This window comes from Calliphora vicina, chromosome 1 (genome assembly GCF_958450345.1).
Source record: "Calliphora vicina chromosome 1, idCalVici1.1, whole genome shotgun sequence".
NCBI classification, from domain to species: domain Eukaryota; kingdom Metazoa; phylum Arthropoda; class Insecta; order Diptera; family Calliphoridae; genus Calliphora; species Calliphora vicina.
This window is the reverse complement of record NC_088780.1, coordinates 52,729,360-52,753,001: the sequence shown is the minus strand read 5'-3', so window position 1 is coordinate 52,753,001 and position 23,642 is coordinate 52,729,360.

Sequence of the window (23,642 nt, the reverse complement as noted above, 5' to 3'; positions counted from 1 at the left end):
AATAAATAAGGAAACGTATTTTGTGTATTGGTAACACCAATAATCATTTCAATTTGTTTTCCTACGTTAGCTTTGCATCTATTTTCATTTTTCAATATTGTCTGTCATAAGTAAATATGTGTGCCCATTTCCTAACGTGTAGTAAAAATTGACAGTGGGAAAGCGGCAAACGTAGTCATTTGAAGTTTGGTGTACTTATGATATGGACACAACCGAAAAACTACATTGATGACTGCTGTTTTTGTGTTATTAAATTATATGATATGAATACATACAAGGAAAATAACATATCCTGATTTACCGTCAGCTATAAAGACTCTACTATACTCAGACGTTTTTTTGGATGAACATTACAGTGATTTTGAAGTGTTTCACTGTTTTTTCACAAGATGACTTTAGTGACTTGACCTTTCGAAAGAGATGGCCTACAAACAAGACTTTGAATGAAAGACAACGATTTCATACATCAAGTGAATGATTTAGAAGCATCGCAACAGAAGCCTGAAAAGTACAATATCTGCACAATCATTGTTATGCAGTTTTTGTTTCCAGCCGGTTTATGCTTAGTATGTCCAGGTTCCTCAAAGGTCTGCTTCATTTGAAATCTTTACCACAGAGCTGTCTTGGATCTTTGCAATATGCTTCTAATAGAGAATTCGACGAGAAAAACGGTTCGGCTCTCGGCTTATTATTTGTAAATACTGTCAGAGGAGCTAAATTATTCAGCTCTCGTCGGCTAACTACAACTTATTGGCTATGACTACCTAATAAGTACAATCCAACGAGATAAATTACTAATTATTCGTAAATACAGCTTATGGATGCAATCCGAGGAATAAAATTCTTCAGCTCTCATCGGCTAACTACAACTTATTGGCTATGACTAGCTACTCTCGATCGGCTAAGTACGGATTTTAACTACGGTATTAGTACGAAGTTTGAATCGGGACTTCGATTCTAGCTTCCCTGTTCATGTTTTTCTTAGATGTCTTATGTTAGAATTCACATAAACTGTTTGGGAATTATTGACAACAATATACTACCCCTTAATAAAACAATAGTGTATAATTTGTTTGCCATTTCGAAATAATTGAGTTTAAAGTTTTAGTGTTAGTAGACATCTAGAACAAAATTAATATTTCAATTGATCTTTTGAATCACTTTGTGGAAGTAGAATTTCACTAAATTTTCACCACATATAGAATCAGTTATTTAGATTCTTATTATGCTTATACACTATCGTTTTATTAAGGGGACGAATATGTACTTAAAATCAGTTTTAGTTTTGGCAGCACCAAAATCCGGAAATCTTTTAGGAACTTATGTAGTGGAGTGAAATGATCCCACAAGACCCACCGATTAAGTTAAATTCTGGAAACATCTCCTGGTGTGACAAATTATATTCAGAAAGTATTACTCTGGTCAGGAGACTATCCTGGAATCTCATTTAGCGTTTTTTTTAATATGAAATAAAACATTTAAAATATAATTGATGTTGGAATCTTTATTATGAACAATCGCCGACATTTAGGTTATGTTGCAATGGCAAACGCCCGAAGCATAGCCCAGTTTCGTCCAAGTGTATTCGTTCTATGTTGCTTTAATGAAGACGTGGATTTTAACCAAATCGCTTGTTGATAGACAAGTTTTGTCGATACATGTTTGTTGCGCAAGAATTCTACATCTCAGGTTCCAGGACAGTTACAAAGCAGATGCTCAATGGACTCCTTTTCTTTCTCGTCATTTTAGCATGTACACCTAGACGTCAATGTCCAGTAATGACCGAATTCTCTGTTAATCCATATTGGGCTACTTCTCTGGAAGTGGGTTCTCTTATCCATCATTCCTTGACATGTGAGATCAGTTCTATTCCTTTCATAGGAATAATACCAATATCACGTCTGAATTCATTTGATTTGCCTTCAATATGTCAGTGTCCAGAAATCCATGCAAGGGTAATCGATGTATGTTTCGCGGTTTATACACTTTCTATGGATCTAATGGCCGCTTCACTATCAGGAAATATATAGATATCCCTATAAATTTGTTCCGTGGATATTTTTATAGTCATTATTTCAACTTGAATTAAGCTGAATAGTCTGGTAGAATATAAGGAAATTTCAGATTCAGCTGTTCAGAAAAGATGCCACAACCGACCTTATCTAGTGATCTTGATCCGTCAGTGAATATTTGGATGACATTTACTCTTTAACTAATTTCCGGAATTAATGTTGGTATATCGCGATTTACACTGGCTTCCAAGTCTTGAATCAGAGCTGGCTTATCGATGCAGACTTTTTTCTTCACATAACCACAAAGATTAAAGGATCGAAGATAAAATCCTCTATCTGGGTTAACCAAAGAATTCCGGTTTCTCTGAATGTGTAATCGAAGCATTCTAGGATAACGCTAATAGAGTTAGCCTTAAAACATGTTTGGGTAACTGTAGAGCTGATAAATTGATCAGACGAGGGGCGATGAAGCAACTCACCGACCCATTTCATGACATTTCTCTGACGAACTGTAAATACATAGTACTGCTCGTCAATGAATAACTCCAGATGCATATATACAATATTTTACTTAAGGACCATCCAACTGAATTGTATTCCGAAACCCATAATATCAGCGTAACTAATTTGGCAACTCTCGTGTCATGTCATTCCAAGTAACTCATTATGTTCATTTAATATTTGCAGTAGCAAATGACATTATTGTTGTTGTCCAGGTTGTCGGTGTTGTCGTTGCTGCTGCTCATTCACTTCCAAATGATTTTCAGTTTCCCCAACTCATGTACTCACAATAACAATAACAACAACAACTCTTCTTTGTAAATTACAACCAGGTTTGGTCCGAAATGTATTTAAACTTTTAATATTTATTCGTTCAATGTCTTAATGTACATATTTTTATTACAGCCACTTGGAAACTTGAAAATGACTCGCATTCGAACTCATACTCAAACTCATAAATTGTTATTAGTAGTTTTTGGCCAAGCTAATGATTTTGTTAATGCCTTATGTATGTATATGTCTGTCCGCTTAGTGTGTTTGTCACTCTGACGTTTTGCCAACTTAACATTGTAATAATTATTGCAGAGTGTCCGCTTTGCTCAGATAATCGTAAACACACACCCAATATTCATTAATATTATATGTAGTTGCATGATGTGTCATTATTTTATTTTCAGAGTGTATGTGAATTTCAGTGTATTTTAGTTAATTCACATATAAACGGAAGCTGTAATGACTTATTATTGGACTGTTAACAAAGTTGTATTTTTGTTGGTGTATTTTTCTTTTTAAAGTTTGTTTTAAGGGGTCAACTATGTAGGCTTTATATAAGTGTTTGTACAAAGTGTTAAATACAACAATTTCTGTAATGCTTTCAGACGTTGAACCCTTCTTATGACACTGTCCACAGAGCAATATGAAATTACATTCCTGGTAGAAAGAGAATTAATAACTTTTACAAATATAGCTCCAAATATCTGAATATCTATAATATCTGAATATTACTGCAATGTTTTTCAGGTATAGGAAAAAGATCTTCCTCACAATATCCAAACGAATCAGTTGCATTCAGTACAGGTTCCCTTTGATGGTCTGGTCAGATTTATATATGTATCATAATATATATGATCCTTTTGCTCCCACAAAATACAATTCTCTGTACCTTAGCGCCTTGGATATTTGGCTTTGGTGTCGATTCGGCAGGTTGGCGCGGCATCACATACGATCTCTAACGATTCGGGTTATCGTAATCTATCCAGTTTTCATCGCAAGTAATGATTGTGTGCAAAAAAGAATTTTCTTTTATAGCGTTCAAGCTTTATTTCGGACATGCTAAATCGTATTTCAAGGTCTTTCGGCTTCATTCGTATGGTAGCAATTTCCCTGCTTTTGGATGAATCCTGCTGCTCGTAAACCTATTGAAATTACTGCTTGAGAAAATCCCAATGATTTAGCAAGCTCTTGTTGAGTTTTATAACAATCTTAATGAAGTAATGCCTCCAATTCTTGGTCTTCAAAATTGGCGATATTTGTCTTCCATGTCAAATTCACCACTGCCGAATCGCACAAACCATCTCTCTCACGTAGAAACTGATGATACACATTAAAACGATCCTATTTCTTCTTTTGTGTTCCGATTTCGAAAAATGCCATATTTAGAATCTTCTTGTCAAGCACTACAAAATACTTCAATTATCTCTTAAAGGTTAGGAGATATTCTAATAATGCCTGACTGTAAATTTATATGCATTTGTATTTTGTATATGCCGATTTTTTTTTTTTTTTTTAACGTTTTATTGATTTATTGAATCTGTCTATTTTGACCTTACAATAAGTATTTAAATCTTATAACTAAAATTAAAACTATTTGCTCTTCAGCAAGAGAGCCATTATGGTAAACTGTCACTCATCTTAGCGGGGTGGTAGATCTGCTCTACGGAGCCTGGATCGGGTTTGGGTCTGCACAAGTTGTCTTGCAAGCGTATTGGGATGGTTACGCAGCTTCACAATATATTTCTCACGGACTTTCTCGAACTCTTCCTTTACCAATGTCACTTCTAAGTCTCTGTGGATGTTTTCATTTCTTATGTACCATGGTGCTCCCGTCATGGTCCTAAGAATTTTAGATTGGGCCCTCTGTATAAGATCAATACTGGTGTTGCTAGCCATTCCCCATAATTGAATTCCATATGTCCAAATTGGTTTTAAAACGGTCTTATACAGGATGACTTTATATTCAAGGCTTAATTTTGATTGGTCACTGATTAACCAATGAAAGCTAGAGGCTTTTAACTTCATGTGAAGTCTCTTGGTTTCTATGTGTCGGCGCCAAGTAAGCCGTCTATCTAGATGAATACCAAGGTAGGTGACATAATCAGACTGCGGTATATTAACGTTGTTGAGTGTGACAGGTGGGCAATTTCCTCTCCTTAGAGCGAACGTAACATGTTTACTTTTCAGCTCATTTACCTTTATTCGCCAGTTTTTCAACCATGACTCCACACGTACGAGGTAATTCTGTAGTTGACTAGATGCCATGAGTGGGTTTTCGTCTGAGCTAATAATGGCGGTATCATCAGCAAATGTTGAAATTGTTAGTTTATCGCACGTAGGGAGGTCGGAGGTGTAAATCAAATATAGTGTAGGTCCTAGTACACTTCCCTGTGGAACGCCAGCTCCAATCTTGCATTCTCTCATCACATAATCATTGTACTTAACTCTGAAAAGTCTATTCGATAAATAAGACTCCAGTAATTTATGAGTACATAGTGGTAGTAAACATTTGATTTTATGTATTAGACCCTTATGCCATACCTTGTCAAAAGCCTGAGCAACGTCTAAAAAGATGGCAGAACAATATTTCTTTAATTCAAAAGATTTTCGAATCTCTCCAGTTAAACGATTGACCTGTTCAATGGTGCCATGATGTTCACGGAAACCAAATTGGTGTACTGGGATAATGTTTCCATCATTCAAAAAAGGTATTATCTTTTCCTGGAATATTTTTTCGAATAACTTCGACAAACAAGGGAGTAGGCTAATAGGTCTATAAGAAGATGGCAGGGTTAAATCTTTACCCGGTTTAGGTATCATTATTATTTGAGAAATTTTCCAATTTTTTGGATAAATTCCTAGTTTCAAGATCGCATTAAACAATATAGCTAGCACAATTATTGCCACATTTGGTAGGTTCCTAATCATTGATGGCGTTATTAAATCATATCCCGGTGATTTTTTCAAGTCTAATTTATTTTTAATTACTCTATTAACATCCTCAGGACTAATATCGAATTGGGCTGCATTAGCCATTGTTGAAGCTGGCAGTTCTTCTAGTTCAAACTCATTTGCCGTGGAGTTGGGTTGAAATACTTCACTTAAATGTACAGCAAATACTGAGGCTTTTTCTATAGCACTTCGTGCCCAGGTTCCGTCAGCTTTTCTTAAAGCGCTTTGTGCCTCTACCGGTGGCTTAATGTTCCTCGTTGCCTTCCAAAGAGAGAAATTTGTGTATTTTGTACTCGTCAAACTTTTAATATATTTTTCGTTTATGCGATCCTCCTCTAAATGAAGGGCTCTTTTCAGTTTTCGTACTGCTGCGGACAGCCTCTGCTTTGCAGCAGGTGATCTATTATGTTGCCATTCTCTTCTGAGTCTTCTCTTTTCGAGAAGAAGTCTTTCAATATCCGAACTTGAAATAGGCGTATTAGTTTTTGGAGGGATCTGGCACCTAGAGTGTTCCAGAGCCGAAACAATCAATGACGTGAAGTCATTAACGGTCCTATCTATGTCTTCCTCACACTGTAAATTAGGATTTGTGTGGATATGACTGCTGATATATTTCCTATATTTTAGCCAATTTGTCTTAAAATACAAAGAGTCCTTAGGAAATCTTGGGGTGTTGGGTCTCTCACAATAATTAATAATTACAGGAGAGTGGTCAGAAGATAGATCATAGGATATTTCTGTGGATATTGCATTCCGAATAATATTTCTGCATATGGCGAAGTCTATTAGATCAGGAATTTTTCTAGGATCAGTTGGCCAATAAGTTGGGTGTCCAGGAGACACAAAATCTAAGCAATTTTTGCGATCAACTAGAGCTTTATACAGCTGTCTACCTCTGGGATTTACCAATCGCGAACCCCAATATGTATGTTTGGCATTGTAGTCTCCACATGCCAGAAACCGATCTCCTAGTGTTATAAAGAATTCTTCAAATTTTTCCTTGGTCATCGAAAAACGTGGTGGGCAATATATAGAGCTCAGAGTTAGGTCTCCAGCTGGGTATTCAAGGCGAATAGATGTTGCTTGCATATAATCCTTTGAAAACGCTTCTAGGGCATAGTGTCTCAATCGGTTTCTAATTATGATACCGGTACCGCCATGTGCCTTACCATCCGGATGGTTTGTGTAATAAAATGAGTATCCTGATATATTAAAGTTATATCTATTTGTAAGATGTGTCTCCGAAATTAACATCACATCGATGCTTTTATTTAACATAAAATGGGAAATTTCCGATTTGTGTTGGTTTAAACCATTTGCATTCCAGAAACATATCTTCAAAAAATTCATTTTCTTGTTAATAGAATTTGAATCATTTGGTTCTGTGCTCTCAGAAGCTCTTGTATTGTGTTTTGCATGGATGACATGAAGTTAGTCATATTTTGATTAAGAGAGGAAATATTCTCAGTAAGTGTTTGCATAAGGTTTTCCAACCCTCCCATATTTTGGGGGACTTTTGGCTTTTGATAACCCGTTTTTAAAATACTGGCGTATGAGCTGGCTCCAGCATTAATTGTAGCTCCCTGGCCATTTTCCTGTGATACTGGATGAGCCGCATTTATTTTATCATTTGAAAAATCTACTCCAGAACTTAGTGGTCTAGATGTAGATACCGAATTTGTAGGTGTTGATTCAACTATTTCACCTCTCAACAGCTTTTGCCTCTCTCTTAATCTTTTTAGTAACTCCTTATAGACCGGGCATCCGCGATAATTAGCGGAATGATCTCCACCGCAGTTACCACATTTCCTACTGAGACCATTCTCAACTATATCACATTGTGACGAAGAGTGCAGGCCTCCGCATGCAACACATACTGTGCGTAGGGTACAATAATTACGTGTATGTCCAAATTCCTGACAATTACTACACTGAACTGGACGATTACGCTTAAGAGGTTCCTCTATATTCACTCTACGATTCAACAAATATCTTAGAGTGTATATAGGGTGAGTTTCATTATTTTTTAATTTCCTATCATCAGGCTCTAACTCAACCCTAAACATTGGCTGAGGAACCTTGTCTCTATTAAAGATATTGACTACATTCTTTGTCTGATAGCCCAATTCTTCCAGGGCCTCCTTGATTTCGTTTGTATCTACACTGGACTCTATACCTTTTATGACCACTATCAAGCCCTTGCAACTCTTAAGTTGATATGTATAAAAGTTTTTCTTACTGTCATTTAGGTGTTGAGAAATTTTTCTATAACAATCCTCAGTGTATACAACTAGTTTTGTCTCTTGCACACCTCCTTTTCTTATTGGAACAATATGAAAATTATTTTTTCCAATGAGTTCAATAAATGATTTCACTAAGCTATTAGAGCTAGTTTCACGAAGGAATATTGGTGGTGGTTTTAACGGTTTACGGATGGATTTATCATCATTTTTTTGACGATTAGAATCTTCCTCACTCAAGAGAGCAAAACGGTTACTTTTCAAGGGGTTATCAGTAATTTTTTGCTTCTTCTCAGAAGGCAGACTTTTCTGGGGACTTAAATTTCGCTTATTAATTCTTATATATCTAAGCATACCTGTTTGAACTGGAGATTTAGTTTTACTTATCTTATTTCCAACCTTAGGTATAGCACCACTTGATGTTCCATTATCTTCCATCACGGTATTTTCAGTGTTAAATACATTAAAACTCTCACTAGGTGTTGTTAGTGGATTACCATAAGCTTGTGTATTTATCATTGTCGACTCTGTTATATCTACTGCAGTATTTGTTGTTGTACCAGAACACTTTTTATTTTCTTTTATGCTTTGTTCTAAACAAGCATTACTAGGTGATGATGTGTGTGCAATATTGTTCTCATGTATTTGTATCACGGGGGAACAAGAGCGCGCTCTCTCAATCGGTTTGGCGGTTAAATAATTTTTGTTAAAGTCTGGATCTCTTATATTTTTGTTAGCACTTCTATTTTCACCCTCCCCGTTCAAAAATATGTAGGCATTTCTACCGTTTAAACTGAGTCTACTCTCATTATGAGAGTTCATATGCTCACAGTAATTTAACGAAATTTGAAAAAAGAAAATAAACAAAGCACTTTTAAACAAATTTCTATTTTTTTTGTTATATTGTATATTTTTTTTTGTTTGTTTATATTAAACACTTAGAGAAATATTTTTTTTTTGCGTCCAATCGCTAAATTTTTCCTTTTTATTTAAATTTTCACTGAAACCACTTAAATCGCGGAGCGAATAAAAAACACGTCTGGTTCTCATAAGAATTGCAGATGCGATGATATGCCGATTTTAGGCTAGTTTTTTTTTGGGAAAATAGTACTTTTTTCTCTTTAAGTTATCTAAAAAATTGCTACATAGATGTATAAGGAATTTATAGTTTTTGAAAAGCTACATTAAATATTTTAATTGAAAATAAATTGGAACATTTTTGATACCGAGGGGACGATGTCCATCCAAATAACGCTTATTTTTTATATAAAATTCAAATTTTGGGCAAAAATTCTCCAATCGCATAGTCGAAATCAAAATATAGTAACCAAATTTAGATAGCCAAATTTGTTCTAATTATCTTGTAAAGGATTCCGATAACACAGTGCATGGTAGGGATATTATAGCCAAAAAACTGAAAAATCCCATTTCTGGAATTTTTCAACACTTTTTTGGGAATTGAGGGATTCTTGATTACAAATTTAAAAATTTGTTGTTATTTTTCCATTTTCAATAGAAAAATCTATATACATAAGTGTAAAATATGTAAATAAAAATTTCATTTTAATTTTTCAATAAAAAGCATTTTTTTGTCATATTTTCCAAAAATCAAAACCTAGCTCCCGCTGAGAGACTTCAACAAATTGAGACTTTTTCATTGGAACAGAATAGCGACCTTATAATTCTGAAAGGGCATGTCATTTTTGTAGAATAAACTTAATGTCCAGCTGGTCTGAATTATTTTGTAATTTTTTACAACTTTGATATCTTTGATATCATTTTCGTAGAATATTTTAATCCTGAAATGTCCTTTTAGAAAGGATTTTTTTGATTTTCTCGAAAAAAGGGTCAGATTGACCCCTAAAGAGTGGAGATAGAGGGTTAAGATCTTCCACAAAAATGATCACCATAAAATTCCACAATATAACTCTGACAATAAGAATTCTCTCAGACATTCAGGTATGTGATGAAAAACTATTTAGATGGAAAACCGATTTGAAAACGACTAAAGGTCTGATGTGTTTGTTTGAATCGTTTTGTCATATTATTTTCAAATTCGGATTTGTTTAAAACGGAATTTATTGAATTAAATTTTCACATTAATTAAGGTAAACAAATGGAGAGTTGCTTATTTTGTTGTTTTTTTGTTATAAAAAAGATACGGAATGAAACAAAAAACAAATTGATTTCAATTTTGAAAACGATCATTTTTCATCACATGCCTGATTAACTTACAACAATTGTTTCAGTTAGTAAAATGCACAATTCGATCAAAAAATTAAAACTTTGGCCCACTGTAAAAAAAATTCATACCAGGGTACAGTGAGGCCAAAGGCACCTTTGTCCGGCAAAAAGTCGAAATATGTACAAAATGGGTCGATAATTACGAATCCGTTATCAGAATTAGCAAATTCAAAATGGCCGACCTATTATGGCGTCGTATTTGTGTAGCTCTACCATAGTTCACGTTTGCGAGAGTTTACTGTATATTTATATATATAAATGTGGTGTTGTATTTTATGTTATTTCATGTACATCAAAGCGTACCACCTTACAAGCAAAAAAAAATGCGTCATAAACCCTCAAGAAAGTATTTTTGTAAGGCTTGCAGCAGAATTTTATTTTATTTGTTAAATAATACTTTGACTTATTACCTCCAAAGCTTAGAGAGCAAGAAAAAAATGTTTCACTCAATCACATCAATTTTGTTTTAAAAATAAAAAATAAAAAAATAGTCCTTACATATCACTTTCTAACAATTTACTATTTAGAAATTTATATTCAGATTTTCTTACCTTCAGCTGTAGAATCCATTTTGTTTCGTTAGATTTGCTTGATTACAAAAACTTTGACACGTGTTTAACGGAAACTCATACTCGTCGATCTTTCCTACGGTAGTATGCCATTCGTGTGAAGGCCTCATTCAAACTGAAATTATGAAGGGCATTTGAGGCAAGGGACCATACTATGATAATTTTTCATCTCCTAGAACATTTCTTTAACCAACCCAATTACAAAAAAACCCCAATTAAAACCTTGTTTTTTCGACTTTTGGCCTGACAAAGGTGCCTTTGGCCGCACTGTGCAGGGGGTCGATGGTTGTTCTGTGAAACGGTGAAATGAATTTTTTTTCATATTTTCATAGAGTTTCTGATTCTCGTTTAGTGAAAAAATTATAAATAAATTTAAATGTTTTCATATGAAAAAAACATGTGGAATGAAAGAAGTTATTTTCACAGTTTTAAAGTGGCTTAGAGTGGGTTTAAAACTGCAATTTGTTGGACAGTGAAATTTCTTAAACGTGTATTTCGCTATACGCCTGTCACGTTTTTTCACGCCCGAACAAATTGACCCACCCTAGTATACATACATACATACAAATATTAAACTTTGGAGGAATTTGCATAAAGGCCTTAAAATATGAATAAATTTACAGCTATCCATAACGTTATTCATTTTACCACAAAATCAATTATTTGTTTTTAGAAAAATGTAAAGTACAACATATTTTAGAAAATAACCATGAAAACTGTTAGGTTCTCGATAACAAATCACAGAAAGCAATAAATTACAATTACTAAAAAAATATATTTATGATGAATTTGGAGGTAGGGCAACTAACTATAAATCAACCCATATAACTATCAACAGAATCATAACGGAAGTAAAAACATCAACGGAAGTTTCTTATAGCGTGCAGTTACTAATCATCTTCATCTCCATCATCATCATCATCGTGCAAGTACATTAAGATCAACAATGAGTTACATTATTTTGGTCTCTTACATGCTTTAATAGACTCGTGCGATCGGTAAGTATGTATCTTCATGTGTTTTATTACGTTTAATAAAAACTACACTAAAATCTAGACACTTTTTTTAAAACATATTTAGTATTTAGTAGAAAATGGTTAATCGTACATAGGTAGTAATCAAGTGATGTGCGTTTTGTTAACCTGCTCATAAATTGATGATTGACTTTTAATAGTTTGCAATGAAAATTAATAACAACTATTTTTTTAGTTCTTTGGCTCTTTTTTATAGTTTTATTCGAAGCTTAAATAAAGCAAATTATTGCTTAAATTCATAATTTAGTACATATACGCAATAATACAAGTCAATGTTCTACACATGCAATCCCTGCCAGACAGACAGTTAATTATGACACAGAAACTATAGCGAAACAACAAGAATATTTTCGATGCTATTAAATGCTAAAATTTATGCTACTGTTTTGCAGTTATTTAACTTAGAAAACGAACTTTAAAATATTCCTATTAAAAATTCATAATTTAATTTATTTATACCCGAGTATTTGAGTATAAGAAAGGGAATTTTGCAAATTTAGACATGTAAATTGGTATTGGTTGTGAAAAAGGGATTCACTTCAAGCTATCAAAATAAATCAAATAAACACGCAGTTTTTTTTATTTAATTATGTACGCTACTGTTTGATAAAAGGTATGCGAGGTATATTTGTTACGTTTGCAACGAGATCATTAACCCAAATTGAGATGTAGTAATCGGCTGTACTGAATCTATATAATCTCATTTGGTTAGTTTTTTATTTTTATTACTATAAAATATTACTGGTAAATTTCACCTAGATTCTAGATTCGTGCTTTTAAATGGAATAGTTGGAAAAATAATATTCATACTCTCTGATGCAAATTGAAGTGGTCCTTTTATGTGGTATGCTAAAGTACTACGTCCTTTTTGTGGTATAGAAACGCGCTAATTCCATTTAGACAAAATTTCAAAATTATTATTTATTCATTGCATTTTTAGATCAAGTTTATCAAATTTGATTGTCGTTCTAATGAGATATAAAAGACAAAAATTGGTTAAAAAATGTTAAAGTTATTAAAAATTCGTCAAGCCATTAACGTGTCTCAGGCCACTAGAACAAGAAATGTAGTACATTACATGATATGACCGAAACTAATGGAACTAAAAATACGAAATTTGGTCCGAATATTTTATAATAATAAAATTATAATGATATAAATGTGAGAAAATATGTTTATTTAAAAAAAAAATGTTTGGTCAAGTTGTAGAAAAATTTAATGTGTTCATGGTGAATATGTATGAATTGACACAGTCGAATAAAACACACTTGTGTGTTAAAACAGTCCTCATGCATACATATTTGTGGAAATATTTGAAAAAATAATTGACAATTACATGGAATTTAGTAAACAATTTTTGTCTGAAATTCCTGGCCACCACTGTTCATATATGAGGGCCTTAGAGCACAAGGGATTCAAGTGACTAATGTTTAATAATGAGCAAAATGAGGTTAAAGTTAATTTACAATAAAAAATGTTAGATGCTATCTGGAATATAGCTTTTTAATTAATAGCGATCCTGAGATATATTTTAATCTAACACGAGAAAAAATACCATATTTTACATATACAAATACCCAAAAATTACCTTTGAAGTGAGGAAAGTCGGACTTATACCCCTTGTGCTTTAATTTTTTTTAAAAGTTCTGAATTACCTAATAAGAAAACCACATAGACTCAATTTTTTTTATTAACATTTTATTAAGAAAAGCTTTTATGGTGTTTTTTTACATTTTTTAGTCGTCATAATCAGATTCCATGACATCATCGGGGTCATCCTCACCTTGACTTTCGATTCTTTCCGGAATTTATTCCATTCCATCGTGAGGAAGTGCTTTAAACCATTCATGGTAAATTGGTGGTATATAGCAAAGAAGATCCTGTAGGTTCTTGAATTTCTGGAATATTATTGTTTTGACTCTGTTTTTTGGAGGAAGTTGTGGTAGTAACTACACGACTCTGTCAACAGATTTAGTTTGGTGAAGTTTTCTTGCACATTCATAAGATCATCTTTGTATAATATGATCAGATTCAGAAAATTCGTCAATATTGTTTTCAGATTCACTTATTTTTAATGATGTTACGTACCATAAATAATAAAAAATCAACAATTATTAATATACTCGATTCCATTATTTTATGTTACTTTTTCCTTTTTGGAAAATAATCCATAAAGGTATTTGAAACATTCTATTCAACGATAAAAATAAAGAAAAATATTTTATTAGAAAATGTTGCAAGTCCCAAAAAGGATCAAAAAACGCCAAGGCACTTTTTCTAAACTGTGATTATTTAGCATTATCAATCATCCGTATATAAAAGCCAAAAAATAATTTTTGATTTTGGAACCACAGTACACAGTGGGGCAGAATCAAATTTTTTTGGAAATAAATCTGGCAATACTAAATGGCTGGTCCGATCTGGACAAAAATTTGACGCGGACGTAGCCAAGGAGCATTCGAGTTTAAGTTATTCAAATGTGGTCTACAAATGCTCTAAGGGCGCACTGTGGTTTCAAATCAAAATCTAGGTGGACAAAATTATTTGTCGCTCTTTTTATATAAATTGGTATCTCCGATTCCGAAAACAATCTTTAAAAGATCAATATAAACTTTTTTTACAGTAGGGTCTAGATATACATATAAAAAACATTTATAAAAAATTAAAAAAATACGTTTTCATGTCTTTCTGAAACTAAATTTTTAAAAAGATCTGTATTTACTATATTTCTAGTTACAGTAGGTTCTAGACGTATAAAAATCAATAATAAATAAAGAAATATTTCTAAAAATTCAGGAGGACCATAAATATAAGATGTACATTTAATAAAAGCCTATATCAATGTTTTTAAGTATGAATTTCTATATGGTAAAACCATTGAGATATATCTAATTTAGTAAAGCTGTAAAATATTAAAAAAAATTAACGAAAATATGATTCAAAATTTGTTGAACTTCTGGCGCTTTTGTCGAGAAAACGAAATGTCCAATTGAAAAACCCATTTGTATTGGAGGAGAGCAGATTGCCAGCTTCCGAAAAAACTTAGTTTTTCCAAATTCTGAATATACCGATTTTCATAATTTTGTCCACCTAGATTTTGATTTGGAACCACAGTGGGGCGGCGCTATGGGGTTCAAAGTAGAGTATGTTTTTCTGTAAGGTATCTTTACGGAGAACGTTTTGGTATGTCCTATTTTTCGTTCTTCGGAATTTTACCTATTTTTTATCAAAATTTCTAATTTGGGTTACATGTTCTAAAATCCAAAGCTGGGATCAGAAAACAAAAAGCAGCTTCGGAAATCCTTATTTGTTCCTATTTATCTCCAGAGTATTTTCCCAGCCCCGAAGGATTTTTGGGATTTTTGCTCCAATTTTTAGGAATTGCGGGATTTCCTTTGACTTTTTGACAAGTTTGTTTACATTTTGTTATTAAAAATGACAATTTTAAAAAACGTTGAAAATTTCATTGAGTTGTTTATTAACACAACTCAATTAAATTAAAGATTTTAGTACATATTACGTATTTATTGAGATTCTAAAACTTGTTTGTATCAATATTTGAATAGGATTGTAAATATTAGGAACAATTTTATGCACATTTATTCCGAGTTATATTTTTTTGTTTATTTAAGTTAATTTTTGGTCTTTCAAGTCAATATCTCAATTAGATTCTAAAATATGCCACTTCAAAACTCCGTCCTTCAAAAATATTGCGCTTTTTCTTACTAAAAAAATTTTATAAGTGTCTGTTCACTGTGTTAAGATCAGCTGTGGAGTTAACGATTTCTTTCTGTTGCCTCACTGCGACCACGATCTCAACTCTGTAGCGTTAGTTCCCATGTTAAGTAGCCATCTCTACTAAAAATATTCTGAAAACTTAATATTGCCTCTAATTTGGATTATCCCCAGTTGTTTATCAATACATTTGTAGTTCTAACAGCCATTTCGTTAGCAATCAATCTCGATGTGCGCTGAAACTGAAATTTATCTTAATGTAAAGTGTGCTCAAAATTCGTCTTTGCCATCTCAGCTTTATAAATATTTTTTGTGCAAATGTCTATAAAACACGCTAAATGATCATAATTCTTAACTTATTCCTTTTCAAATACCATCGCACACTTTTGGTTTGCAGCGTTTCTAAGCTAAACATGTAATTTAGCTAATAAGCCAAGCTACCAATTTTAAAGAATATTTTTTTAAAGACTGTCGTTTTTATATTAAATATGCAAATTTGAAAAGAAAATTAAATGTTTAAAGAGCAGCAATAACCAAGTCTTTATAACTGTATTTCATTCCTTTTTTTTGTATGATTATCACTCACGATCATGCTAGAAGGCGATGCGATGTGTGTCTGCAAATATAACCTTGAAATATTTGACTTAAATCATTTAAAAAAACTGACTTTTTATTACCAAAATCAAGTATTAAATGATTCCAAAATTTAAGTGAAGAGAAAATAAAAGTAAGAAAAAACATCCCTGTTTCTGATTCATTCGAAATTAAGGAATTTCAAATATGTTGAAATGTTTTTTTTTAGTTGAAACCCAGTTTTTAATTTCAAATAGTTTGTCTTTTTCCTTAAACAGGCGGCACAAGTATTTCAAGTTGTTGATGTTCTTTTGGGAGAAATCCATCAAAACATCAAAATGCTGGTTTGGTTTGGTAATGCACACAAGAAGACAGCTGCCTGTTTTAGCGTTTTTGGCCTAATCATCACAAGAACAACAAACAAACAAACAAACGAACACCACCAACAACAAACACTTTCATCATCATCATTGTCGTAATGATTTGACAATGACCCTTTTTGTTTTATTTATTTTTTGTTCATTCCTTGTAGGCCACAAATATTTTTGAAAACCGCTACTTTTGGCTTAAAAACGTAATTTGGTCAACAAACAGTAGCAGTCTGCATTTAGTTTAAATCGAAATGCGAAAAAATTAATTCGGGAAAAGTAAAAGTAAAACGCCGCTCTAATAAAAATATTTGTTGTTATGATTTAGAAAATTCCATTCCATTCTTGGCGGTATACTTTCAAAGATTTTAAGGATCAAATTAAAAAAAAAAACTAAATATTGTTAAATAAGTTGGGGAAAAAAGTGATACAGCTTTCTAAATTTAATATTGTTAAAATTTGTGGCGAAAGATACATTCTATGAAATTTGGGTTTAACTACTTTATATAACTGCCATTAGCACAGATCTTGGCTGCTGTTTGTAACGCCCAAAAAGATTAGGCTAACACTAACCTTAAAGTATACCGATCAACTCAGAATCACGTACTGAGTCGAGTTTTCAGCCCAAGACTATTGAAACTGACTGAAATCAGTCCATTATTTCACCTAGCCCCCATTCAAATGTTCTTCCGAAATAGGATTTTATCGGTTATAAATGTTAGAGATAAACGGATGTCATTTTACATGATGTTATGATGATCAGTCATAGCTCCAATATACCAGGGCATATTCCAGTTGTATTGGTTTGCCCATCAACAATAAGAGACTCTGTTGTAAGATGATGATACCTTTTCCCATTAACAATTTATTCTTTTCAGTTCTCTGGATCCTAATAGTGTTGTTGCAATGATGTTGGATCGTACTAACTCTACTGATGTAGTTGTCGTAATGGTTGTGAAAGAGTATCGCAAACGTCTACATCCACAAAATGCATAAAACCGAAGAAGATGGTGATTTATATGACCTGAAGAGTCCAAGGAAGAGAGGTAGGTCGGAAGGTCAGTAATCCTTCTGAATGGGCTACTGGCTCAACTGCAGTCATCATACCACATGTTCATACATGCTAATCTAAATATTAGAATTTTCCATTTCACGGAAATATTTAAAAACTCTGTTTATTCCCGGGAATTTTTTAAATATAGCCAAAAACCAGCTAAATTTTCCAAATAATCGGTCATAATTCAATAATGTATATACTTTTATTAAAAGATTCACGAATTCCGAAAAAGTGGAAAAAAATGTGCAATTATTTCCGAAAAAGATCATTTTTAAATCAGAATTTATATTAACAAATTTAAACCAATATTAAAGTCTAAATTCAAATATCCTTAGGAGTTTAAATGACAAGGATATTTAAGAACTTAAAATTTCAATTGTATTAAGTCATTGGGTCCAGATATGAAACTTCGGTTACTTACATCGGAAATTTTCTGTGTCAACTGATTTTCTGTTTCTATAATCGAATCATTCGAGTGGCAACAAATTACCACGAAGCTCTCTTACCTGTGTAGACTAATTCTTCCCCCCTCTGTCCTCTTAACTCCATGTGCAGCATAGTCCCTCTACAAAATTTCTCCAAGATATTCTATCATTCGCAAGTACTTTTACTTCATTCCAGCTTCATCCGCTGTTTTCTGTGTCTTTAAGCAAGCTTCGGATCCTTCCTAAGAGTGTGCCCGATCCATTTCCACTTTCTTCTTTTAATAATAATTTGGATATGCTCAATGTTAAATTTTCTATATAGTTAATCGTTGGTTATGACGTTTGGCCACCAGATTTTCAAAATGTAACGCAAGCAGCGGTTTGTAAAACCTTGTAGTTTTCAGATCAGTGCCATTGTTGTCAGCCACGTTTCGCAGCTATAATGCAAAACTGATAGAACGTTGGACTTGAATATGTTTATTTTAGTATTTACTGAAATAATGGTTGATTTCCAAACCGGAAGAACGCACTGTTTGCCTTAGACTAATACTGTAACTTTAAGAAGAAAACTTATAAGAAAATTCCCTAAACAAATTCCCAGGGCTTTTATAAAGAAATAGACCTGGGAACTCTCTGATTAAAAACCCGACTAAATACCAAACACTCCAATTGGGATGTCATCGAAATCGAGTCATTCCATCGAGGTTCTCAAAAAAATTTGGTCCGAAAACAAGTTGAAGCTCATCCAAACGTCAGTTCTCGACATAATTATGGAGCATATGAAAAACTTCGTTGCAATTTGCACGTTTAAGCCTGGAATGCTGGTCTTAAAAAGAAAAGAATCGGCTAAATGAAGCAAGGTCCCTGTCCTAGCATTAAAACCATGAAAGAGGTTCCTAGAGAGGAAATATGTATTGGTTATTTCCCGGACAAGCCCGAACCCCCAACTGCGGGAATACTATCTATAAATATAGGTAAGAATGAGTATCTCTCAGTAGAGTGTTGGTAGTTCTTGAACAGGAAATTTCGTTTTAAATTTAACCCTTTAAATCAGCACAGATTGTTTAACTTTGTTTGATATTAATACAATTTTTCACATTAATAGTGATGTAAACTATTTGGAGTGCACTCTAATAAAATGGTTTGCGAAATCAAATTTGTTATACCTATCTACACGCAGAGAAAAAATATAATTGGACATGGTTACTGTAACCATTTAAATAGTGTTACCAGATTTTTAACAATATTATAGTCACAGTAACTATTTACATGATTGTGGTAACCATAATATGGTTAATTTATGATTCACATGATTGTATCAACCATATATATGGTTACTGTAAACAAATATATGTTTGTGGCAACCATATTTATGATGAATAATATTATCATAATATGTTGTTCTCGGATTATGATAAGCCGAGAGCAACATAATATGATAAGTCCTTCATCATATGAATGGTTGTCACAAACATATATTTGTTTACTGTAGCCATATATGTATATGGTTGATACAATCATGTGAATCGTAAATTAACCATATTATGGTTACTACAATCATGTAAATGGTTACTGTGACTATAATATAGTTAAAAAACTTGTAACAATATTGAAATGGTTACAGTAACCATGCCCAACTACATTTTTTCTCTGCGTGTAGTAAATGAAATCAAAAGTATACATGTTACTGAAACTTTCCATCAGTCACACTTAAAAACTTAAACATCCCACAGTCTGATTATGTCGCATACCTTGCAATGCACATGGACTGAACCTTTAGAATAGAAGCCAAAAAGCTCCATATGAAACAAATAGCTTCTAATCTGCACTGGGCAATCAACGACCAATCGAAATTAAGCCTTGACTGGAAAGACATCGTGTATAAGATTGATCTTATACAGAGATCCGAGTATAAAAACATTCGTGAGAAATACACCTAGATATTGCAACACCATACGAACCCACTTGCAAGATTACTTACAAGAACTATAACTGAAACAAGGCTTCTTAGAGGTGATCTACCACCCTGCTAATTTCCTACCTCCAGGGAAGAGCCAACCATTTACGGAGTAGAGTGACTATTACTACATTTATACGCACAACTTATTCGCAAATAAATATATTGAAAGTAGAAAAATTAGCCGTATAAATAGTGAACTAATTTTTTATTTGAAAATAGCTAACTCACGAAAACAATTCCTGATTAACTACACTATATGTCTTATACTGAAGACTACGTCTTATACTGAAGACTACGTCTTATACTGAAGACTACGTCTTATACTGAAGACTACGTCTTATACTGAAGACTACGTCTTATACTGAAGACTACGTATTATACTGAAGACTACGTCTTATACTGAAGACTACTTCTTATGCTAAAGACTACGTCTTATACTGAAGACTTCGTCTTATACTGAAGACTACGTATTATACTGAAGACTACATCTTATACTGAAGACTACTTCTTATACTAAAGACTACGAAACAGTGGGAAAAAAAGACGGAAAAATCTGTAACTTTTAACCGGTTAGTAGTCATGTTGAACAACATGATGTGCGCGTCGACACAACAAAACAAAGCATCAAATTTTGAAGTAAGACATTTTTCTACAAAATGTTGTCTTGTGCAGGCCTTTAGTTAGTACGATTTTAATGAAATTTGACATGAGCAAAGAGGAAATGTTATCGAGTTTATGTTTTGGATCTTTAGGCCCACCAGGGGCACTGCCAAGTGTCCCCAAAATAGGACACCTCTGGTATGTTAAATTTCAAAACGATCCTATTTCATCGTTTATGATTAACTAGCGGATACCCGGCGTGTGCAACTATTTACGTTAAAAATTACTTTTTTAATGGAGGGGTTTTGTAATAACATTTTTTTAGCCTACATAAAAAATACTTTAGTAAAAAAGTACCAAAAATAGGAAAGTTCAAGAAAGTGCCATTTAAAAGTTCCAGAAAATTCCATTTAAATTAAATTTCTTTGATATGGGATACAAAAAAGTACTAAAACTTTGGTTTCGCCTGTTTTATCCCCTTAAAAGCAGAAAAATCAAAAAGTACCACACTGTCCACTTATTTTTTGAATAATTTTAGATTAAGTTCGACTTTTAATGCTAGCTTTATTAGTTCCGCATTCATTGCAATGCCGATTTTACACCTTTTTACCCCCTTAAAAATCGAATTTCCAAAAATCTGTTCATATTTGGGAAAGATTTTTGTGTGGGAAAATTCGACAATCGTCTTTATGAATGCACCGAATGAACCTAATGTAGTATTTTAGGTGTCTAAAACCATCTTCAGAAAATTTCCTTTCCAATGAAACCGTTTTGGTATAATCGGTTGGATGGTTTCAGAGTCTATAACGAACATAGATAGAAACATTGTTTGTGTTTTATTTATTTTCAGTTATCTCTTATAGCTTAGCAGATATTCGCATTTGAAAATTGAATTTTTAAAAACTACTCCAGTTTTTTGATAACAGCGGGTTCAAAAATCTCCCAATTTTTAAGTGTTATAGACTAATTATATCTTGATGACCGATATAGAGTGATACCAATAAATTTGCTGGAAGCAGGGACCACGAATAACCTTGGCGTAGCCTTGTAACGAATATCGTTTAAAAAGTAAATTTGGAAATTACCAAATTTTTGGATATATAATTCTTATAATATTTCATAAATAATATAATGTTACATATTTTTCCCATATAATTTATATTTAAAAAAATGGTACATAATAAAAAAAAAAATATTCTCACAGATTTAAATTTGTTGTTAACTTCTTTTCAAGATTCATTTGTGGTATTTGGGTATTTAAAAGACACACATCTTATCATTAAGCCCATTAACGCTCTTTGAAAACAAAGAAACCCATATTTACCCCTTTTATTTATTTTGTTTTTATTTTTTATCTTTTTACATATTTTCTTAAAGATTATACCAAACCTTAATCCTTTTGTATAAAAAGGAAACATACAATTCAAATTGTACAAACATACATCCATCCAGACTTGCGAATATCATACACTTACCATGACAGTAAACACCCTTTATGCCACATTATACCAGTTAACAAACAAATTCGTACATATTTACATGTACTGACAGACAAACAGACCCGGGCAACATGTAAATGTGGTTTTACAAATGTATTTAAGTCAATAAACTTCTTTACCACCTTTCTCTTCATTCATTCATTTATTTACATTTTCAGTTGGTTTGCAGTCTTTTCAAGTTGCCCTTGTTTGGTGTTTCAACAAATTTCATGAAATTCTACCTTGACGTCTGTTCTGTGTGCAGAAAATGAAAAATATTAAACCGGATTTTCATACCTCCGGCTCCCCGCCATCAGCCTTGTCAGGCAACAAAGTCGCATGTCTACAATTATTGGCAAAATTTATGGTCCTGTTTTGCACGTTGCTTGCTTTTACCCTTAAAGTGCATTTCTTAATGTACAACAATTCAAAAAGGCGCTTGCAAATTTTCTCGGAGGGAGTATTCAGGCAAAGAGCAGTACATCTATAATTACGTCACCTTTAGTGTAAACACTAAGTACAACCCACTTTTTGTTTTTCGTTTTTTCTTTATTCGCTTTTGTTAAAGTGTCCTGTGTAAGGAACCCGTTTATTATTTTATGGCTGGAAGTCAGTTTTTTTTGGTTAGTAATTTAAGGGTGAGATTGTAAATTTTCAGCAAGTTTTATTGTTGGAATAATTGAAATGTTGAAAAGTGAAATTTAATAAATAGAAAATATTGTTTTCACTGAATTATATCATCTGGCGATTAAAGAGTTGGTAGATATGCTGGGAAGGAAGCATATTCAGTATAACGGAAGAAATCTTCCAGTTTAGTACGGTCGAGCAACAGTAAACTTGCCATAATCAGTAGGAAAACGAAGATCGCTCTCTTCGGGAAATATGTGAATTCGTAAAATAAGATTTAAATCGGTTTGCATGGAAAGTGTTTAGGAGACTTTAGTCCATAAGTTCTTCGCAATATTACATGGCAGACAGCATGAGAGTGTGGAATCTCTTAAACTAATAAGTTAAAAATTTAATCAATTGCTATAGGAGTACTCAATGTATACATTAGATAGTTTACCCAATTTCTACTGGATTTGATAACTGCACTAGATGTGCATAAGATTATTTAAAAAACTAGGTAAAACTCTAAACAATAAAATAATTTTTGTAATCTCCACTCCATTTTAGAACTTTACTATGTCACAGACCTTTTTAGCATAATAATAACTAGGTTTTTTTATAATCAGACGTTATCATTTAAATAAATCATATAAATGACCTAAATTGTCTACAAATCCATTTTGTGTAACTTTAAAAATGGCTTAATTTATTAAAGGGTCATATAAAAATTAACCCCATCTTCATTTGATAAGTACCACAATATAATGATGTTAATGTTTGAGTAGCTTGTCCTTTTCTTGTTAAAAATGGTCAGATAAATAAAACTTAAAACACATGATGAAGATGAAATTATTCTAAATTAGTATCATTACAATCATGTAACCATTTTAGAAAACAAAGGAAAATTAACCCAAAATAAACATTTGCATTAACTAATTTAGAAATGTTGTTAGAAAAGCCGACTGAGTAATACTCTACAATAGATTAATGCATTATATTCGAAACTGTTTTA